This window comes from Salvelinus alpinus, chromosome 15 (assembly GCF_045679555.1).
Source record: "Salvelinus alpinus chromosome 15, SLU_Salpinus.1, whole genome shotgun sequence".
Lineage (NCBI taxonomy): Eukaryota > Metazoa > Chordata > Actinopteri > Salmoniformes > Salmonidae > Salvelinus > Salvelinus alpinus.
The window spans coordinates 57,538,660-57,546,980 of record NC_092100.1 but is presented as its reverse complement, the minus strand read 5'-3'; positions in this window follow the sequence as shown (position 1 = coordinate 57,546,980).

The window sequence follows — 8,321 nt, the reverse complement described above, 5'->3', positions numbered from 1 at the left end:
TCATATAGAAGTCATGGGCCTCCTTGGAACCCACCAGGCTGGCTTCAGAAAGAAAAGGACAACAGGAAATATATTGAGACTTTCTGAAGATATTCTGAGTAACTGTAAAAAGATCGAATTCACCCTGGCTGTCTTCTTTTCCATAGAGAAAGCGTTTGCGGCACAATGGGCTGTGCTACAGGCTCTGACTCCAGCCTCAAACTCCCACCAGAAACATATATCACCAGCTTCCTCCACAGCCGCACAATAAAATGAAAGGTCTCCACAGCAATCTCCCCATTATTCACCCCCAAGCAGGTGTCCTGGAGGGGGCGGTCCTTAGTTCATTACTCTGCCTCCTCTACATCTGACATCTATTACCCCACAACCTATCATTGATCAAGTCTCCCAATTAGCGTATGACCTTTGCTATTGGACCAGCTCTAAATGTCCCCAGCTAGCAGCAAAGAAGCTACACCAGATCTATTGCAGATTGAGAAATGGTCCAACAAAACAAGCCAAAACATAGCAATAAAAATGGCCTACAGACTACCAAGACAACCGATACATCCACAGCATATCTGTGCAGCATCTGAAATAAATAGTTCAATCTAGGGAGGATGTTCATACGGATAACATTGATTCTTCGGACTAAGCTAATTGGGAGGGAGATCCCGGTTCGGAGATCATTCTTGATTCAATCCAGGAGTGGGAGATAATTTTCTTTGAAAAGGCAATTCAGATCTGACGTTACAAATATCCCAAATGTATCTTATATCATGAAAACTTGCCGTACTGAGCAAGTGTGTCTAAAATGGGAGGGATTTCTCAGGGTTGGATATGTAGAGCAAGACATTATGCAAGGGCGGCAGGTAGCCTAGTGGTTAGAGCGTTGGGCCAGTAACCGAAAGGTTGCTGGATTGTATCCCCGAGCTGACAAGGTAAAAATCTGTTGTTCTGCCCCTGAACAAGGCACTGTTCCCCGGTAGGCTGTCATTGTAAATAAGAATTTGTTCTTCACTGGTTTGCCTAGTTAAATAAAAAAATAAAAATTGCATAGAGTGAAATCTTGTGCTGAAGTCTGCCTGCAGAAACACCCATAATTCTTGGATTGCTCCTTATCAACTCTGCCAGAGGCTCCGCCCCCAACAAGTAGAGCAGGGGGAACAGCGAGCATCCTTGTCTTGTGCCACGTCCCAAAGGGAATCTGTCAGAATTCAGACTGTTAGTAGTTATCATGGAATTTGGATGAGAATATAGGGACTTCATCTATTTAATAAAGTTTGGGCCCATATTGAACTTTTCTAAGCCTGAGAACAGAAAACTCCAATCCATCCTGTCGAATGCCTTCTCAGCATATCCAGTGAAGCCAGCAGGACAGGGGTCTTCTGTGTGTTTACTTGTTCTATAATATCAAAAAGATGCCGAACATTATCAGAAGAGTAACTGTTTCTAATAAATCTAGTTTGGTACGCATTTATTATTTTGGGAAGAAGAGTGTTTAGTCTTTTAGTGAGCAATTTGGTAATGATATTGAAATCCAACAAGCTTATGGGCCGGAAGGACGAGCAGGACAGAGGGCCCTTGTCTTTTTTGAGTAACACTAATGCGGGCTGTGTACAGAGTCTGGGAGAGCTCCGTCTCTGGCATGAAAATAGGGCTAAACTGGGGCCAAAAAGCTTTGTCATTTGTATTTCTCAAATAGCGATTGTTTATGTGTATGCAGTAGCTAATTGTTCTTCCTTTTCTACCATCAGAAATACAGTTTTTCATCATCTTGTGAACTTAGTCAGCTGAATCTCTGTGAAAGCACTATTTCACAAAGCTATCTAGTGGAAATAACAGCTCTAAGTCATTAAACTAGCAAACATAATCCTCTGAGTTTTAATAAACTTAGCTTGTTCTTTATATCTGCCTCTGTACTGTTTCCCTTTAATGGGCCTAGAACCGGTATCTAATGTTTAGATGTTACAATTGTAATAAAAATTGTATATTTTTGCTAATGTGGCAGCCCACGGGAGTCAGAGGTGAAACTCACAATAATATTAGACAGTGGGAGACTGTTTTGCAGTGCTCAAACAAAAGTTGTTCTTTAATATAGGTTGGAGGGGAGAAATACAACTGAAACACCTTTCTTTCAGGTAACGGGTGGGTCACTCGGTGTCCGGCGTGGTGGCTTCTCGGACCGCCTGTTGTGAATGGACAAAAAAAGAGAGAGAGAGCGAAGAGTCCCAGGAAAGGGTCCTCTTCATTTGGGGCAAAAGAAAGGAAAGGGAGGGAGAGACAAGTGAGTCAAACATTTCCTAGTCTCTTTTTTGGTGTCTGATCGAGGTGCTTATCACACTCACTCCGGTTCTTCTTTACCTCTACTTTACCTCTACTTTACCTCTACTTATATTAATTTGGGGTAATGAGGGACAGGTGGGACCAATTCCAGGTGCGACCAATTCCAGGTGCCAATTGGTTGCAGAACCTGCACTGGGTGTTGAATCACCAGCTGGTGCCTGTAGAGCTGTCCACGGTGATGACTCACCTTGGCCTCTCTAGCCCTCTGGAGCTGACAAAGGTCCTGCACCTTCCTTTGTAGCTCCCTGCTGGCCCCCGGGTTGCCACACTAAGGTGTTGGTCTGGTCCGTTGCATTGCTCAGAACTGTTGACCGAACTCAACAGTAGCCTGTCACGAACCTGTGCCTTATGTTCTGGTTGAGGTGTTCCCCTCATTAATCCCCTCGTTATCTGGTAGTTGTGCCAAAAACACGACAGTTAATACTACAGTATACTCCAGTAATATAGTCAAAAACACAACAGCAAATACAACAGTAAAGTCCTAAAAAACACGACAGTGAATACTATAGTATACTACCGTAATGTCCGCAAAAACACGACAGTGAATACTATAGTATAATACAGTCATGTCCGCAAAAACATTACAAAAACACGAGTGAATACTACAATAAAGTCTGCAAAAACACTACAGCAAATACTATAGTATATAAATATAGTAATACTACAGTATTTAGATCATGGTATGCTTTAGTCTTTTTTCATCTGGGTTAGCTGTAAATGTGTAACGTTTGATGTTTGAACTAGGGCCACAATGGAAATAAAATGTGAACTATTTTTGTGTTATTCTGTACAAATGTCTAAATGTAAGTAGAAGTCAGAAGGAACAGTAATGAGAAAAAGGAATAACAGCGTTCCATCAATAGCTGAGCCATGAAGTTGCTGTCTCCTGTCTGCATCACACAGGCACACACACACACACACACACACACACACACACACACACACACACACACACACACACACACACACACACACAGAGCTTCTTTCTGCATCACATATCATACAGTGCATTTGGAAAGTATTCAGACCCATTGACTTTTTCCACAATTTGTTACGTTACAGCCTTATTCTAAAAGGGATGAAATTATTTACACACAATACCCCACAATGACAAAGCGGAAACAGGTTTTTAAAACATTTTGTAAATGTATAGAAAAGAAAAACAAATACCTTATTTCTATATGTATTCAGACCCTTTGCTTTGAGACTCTAAATTGCACTCAGGTGCATCCTGTTTCCATTGATCATCCTTGAGATGTTTCTACAATCTTGATTGGAGTAAATTCAATTGATCGGACATGATTTGGAAAGGCACACACCTGTCTATATAAGGTCCCACAATTGAAAGTGCATGTCAGAGCAAAAACCAAGCCATGAGGTAAAAGGAATTGTCCGTAGAGCTCTGAGACAGGATTGTGTCGAGGCACAGATTTGGGGAAGGGTACCAAAACATTTCTGCATCATTGAAGGTCCCCAAGAACACAGTGGCCTCCATCATTCTTAAATGGAAGAAGTTTAGAACCACCAAGACTCTTCCTAGACCTGGCCGCCCGGCCACACTAAGCAATCGGGAGAAAAGGGCCTTAGTCAGGGATGTGACCAAGAACCCAATGGTCACTCTGACAAAGCTCCAGAGTTCCTCTGTGGAGATGGGAGAACCTTCCAGAAGGACAACCATCTCTGCAGCACTCCACTAATCAGGCCTTTATGGTCAGATGGAAGCCACTCCTCAGTAAAAGGCACATGACAGCCCGCTTGGAGTTTGCCAAAAGGAACCAAATGGACTCTCAAACCACGAGAAACAAGATTCTCTGGTCTGATGAAACCAAGATTGAACTCTTTGGCCTGAATGCCAAGCGTCACGTCTGGAGGAAACCTGGCACCATCCCTATGGTGAAGCATGGTGGTGGCAGCATCATGCTGTGGGGATATTTTCCAGCAGCAGGGACTGGGAGACTAGTCAGGATCGAGGGAATGTTGAATGGAGCACAGTACAGAGAGATCCTTGATGAAAACCTGCTCCAGAGCGTTCAGGACCTCAGACTGGGGCAAAAGTTCACCTTCCAATAGGACAACGACCCTAAGCACACAGCCAAGACACCGCAGGAATGGCTTCGGGACAAGTCTCTGAATGTCCTTGAGAGGCCCAGCCACTTGAATCCGATCTAACATCTCTGGAGAGACCTGAAAATAGTTGTGCAGCGACGCTCCCCATCCAACCTGACAGAGATTGAGAGGATCTGCAGAGAATAATGGGAGAAACTTCCCAAATACAGGTGTGCCAAGCTGGCTGCAATCGCTACCAAAGGTGCTTCAACAAAGTACTGAGTGAAGGATCTGAATACTTATGTAAATGTAATATTTCTGTTGCAAACATTTCTAAAAACCTGTTTATTCTTTGTGATCATGGGGTATTGTGTGTAGATTGATGAGGGAGAATACAGTAGAATAGGGGGGAGAATGGGCATCTGTAAAAGGACTGAGGGTAAACTATTACCAAACAAACTCTGGGAACATCATTAGGTCCATGGACATTAGGGCTAGACTGGTGGTGTGTGTCCGTGTGTGTCCGTGTGTGCGTGAGTGTGTGTGACCCGTGGTGGGGTTAGACAGTGGTGAGTTATGGCCCTATACACATTCAGCAGAGCAACAGTACAGTCTCTGACAGAAGGGGCGAGTAGAGGGAGAGTCAGACCTGGGTTCCAATAATATTTGAAATATTTGAAATTCTTTGATTGAGTTTGCCTTTGATTGAGTTTGCCTGGCGCAATGGAACCGATAAAAAAAGTCCCCACAGAGCAAACCCTACCCACCTGGCACTCTAGGCATACACTCAAAGTATAAAAGATTTTCAAAAGTACTGACCCTGGCCTGGAGAGTGTGAGAGAAAACACAATGGTAATTATGTTTCTCCCTCTTCCTCACCTGGCTACTACTACTAGCCTACTGCAAACCGAACCCACACAACACAGAGAGTCTATTGAAATGCACATAACCAGAGTATGTTCTGTTCTGGCCCTAATAGAGCTGCTTGCCAATTTGAATTAAGCTTGAAAAAAATGAAGCTGACAAAGCCTACATACACATGCACACACACATTGCACGAACAAACACACACACATAGGCAGGCAGGTAGGTAGGCACGCACACACAGCGAGGTCGGCAAACATAATACAAAAATTATATATATGGCATGTCCTCGCTGTGGAAAATGAAAACACCACATTAAAATTCCATATGACACAGAAATGAATCATTCCCCAGCACTGAATCTGATTTCTGGGGCTGGAGGAGAGAAGAAGAGGGAGGGAGGATGAGGGATGAGGAGGGGACAGAGTGGTGGTGATTCCCCTGCCCTACTTTCCTCCATTCACCAGCTTCTCCTGGGAAAAGAGGAGGTGGATGGAGGGAGGATGGAGGGAGGCTTTTCAGCCACGCTTGGCCTGTCACTACGAGATGCCACATAGCTCAGCAAGCCCACCACACCATACTGCTCTCTCTAACTCTAATGCTCCAACGGTCAGTTTCCCAGACCCAGATTAAGCCTATGGTCCTAGGCTAAAAATAACTGTCAATGGCTGACCACATGTAACCACGCCAGCCCAGGACCTTCACATCCAGCTTCTTCACCTATGGGATCGTCTGAGACTGAGGAGTATTTCTGGCCTGGCTCCCCAATGGGTGGGTCTGGAGTGATGGTCGGATTCGCGTTTATCGTCGAAGGAATGAGCGTTACACCGAGGCCTGTACTCTGGAGTGGGATCGATTTGGAGGTGGATGGTTCGTCATGGTCTTGGGCGGTGTGTCACAGCATCATCGGACAGCATCATCGGACTGGAATACATGGTTGTATTCCTCTTGTCCATATGGGATAGGCCAGTGTGCAGTGCGATGGCTATTGCATCGTCTGTGGATCTATTGGGGCGGTAATCAAATTGAAGTGGGTGTCAGGTAAGGTAGAGGTGATATGATCCTTAACTAGCCTCTCAAAGCACTTCATGATGACAGAAGTGAGTGCTACAGGATGATAGTCATTTAGTTCAGTTACCTTAGCTTTCTTGGGAACAGGAACACTGGTGGACATCTTGAAGCAAGTGGGGACAGCAGACTAGGATAGAGAGAGATTGAATATGTTCGTAAACACTCCAGCCAGTTGGTCTGCGCATGCTCTGAGGACGCGGCTAGAGATACCATCTGGGCCGGCAGCCTTGCGAGGGTTAACACGCTTAAATGTCTTACTCACGTCGGCCACGGAGAACGAGAACCCACAGTCCTTGGGAGCGGGCCGCGTCGGTGGCACTGTGTTATCCTCAAAGCGGGCGAAGAAGGTGTTTAGCTTGTCTGAGAGCAAGACGTTGGTGTCCGCGACTTTGCTGGTTTTCCCTTTGTAGTCCGTGATTGTCTGTAGACCCGGCCACATATGTCTCGTGTCTGAGCCGTTGAATTGTGACTCCACTTTGTCTCTGTACTGACGTTTTGCCTGTTTGATTTTCTTAAGGAGGGAATAAGTACACTGTTTTGTATTCTACCATATTCCCATTCACCTCGCCATGGTTAAATGAGGTGGTTCGCACTTTCAGATTTATGCAAATACTGCCATCTATCCACGGTTTCTGGTTTGGGTAGGTTTTAATAGTCACTGTGCGAACAACATCCCCTACACACTTCCTGATGAACTCAGTCACCGTGTCCGTGTATACGTCAATGTTATTCTCAGAGGCTACCTGGAACATATCCCAGTCCGCGTGATCAAAACAATCCTGAAGCATGGATTCCAATTGATCAGAGCAGCGTTGAATAAACCTTAGCATGGGTACTTCCTGTTGCCTATAGGAAGGGAGGAACAAAATGGAGTTGTGATCTGATTTGTCGAAGGGAGGTCGGGGGAGGGCCTTGTAGGCATCTCGAAAAGGCGAGTAGCAATGGTCTATTGTTTTTCCTAAGCGAGTACTACAGTCAATGTGTTGATAGACTTTCAGTAGCCTTTTGCTCAAATTTGTTTTGTTAAAATCCCCTGCTAAAATAAATGCTGACTCAGGATATGTGGTTTCCAGTTTGCATAAAGTCCATTATAGTTCCTTGAGGGTCGTAGTGGTATCGGCTTGAGGGGGAATATACACGGTTGTGACTATAACCAAAGATAATTATCTTGGAAGGTAATACGGTTGGCATTTTGATTGTGAGGTATTCTAGGTCGGGTGAACAAAAGGACTTGAGTTTCTGTATGTTATCACAATCACACAATGAGTAATTAATCATGAAACATACAACGCCGCATTTCTTCTTCCCGGAGAGTTCTTTATTCCTGTCTGCACAATGAACTGAGAACCCAGCTGGCTGTATGGACGGGGACAGTATATCCTGAGAGAGCCATGATTCTGTGAAACAGAGTATGTTACAGTCCCTGATGTCTCTCTGGAAGGAGATCCTCACCTTGAGCTTGTCTACTTTATTGTCCAGAGACTGAACATTAGTGAGTAATATACTCAGAAGCGGTGGATGGTGTACTAGCCATTTCAGCAGGACAATAACCTAAAACACAACAGTGAATGTTCCTGCGTGGCTGAGTTACAGTTTGACAGAGCTTGAAGAATTTTGAAAAGAATAATGAACAAATGTTGCACAATCCAGGTGTGGACTTACCCAGAAAGACTCAAAGCAGTAATCACTGTCAAATGTCCTACAAAATATTGACTCAGGGGTGTGAATACGTATGTAAATGAGATATTTCTGTATTTCATTTTCGATACATTTGCTAAAACAAACAACAACATGTTTTCACTTTGTCACTATGGGGTATTGTCGTCGAAGTATTGTAGATGGGTTAGAAAAAAATAAGAATGTAACACATTTTGAATTCAGGCTGTAACACAACAGCCTGACCTGTTGAATAAGTCAAAAAGGGTATGAATACTTTCTAAAGGCACTGTATAGGGAATAGGGCGCCATTTGGGACACAGCCTGAGAATCAGCCAGTGAGTCAGTTAGTTAATACC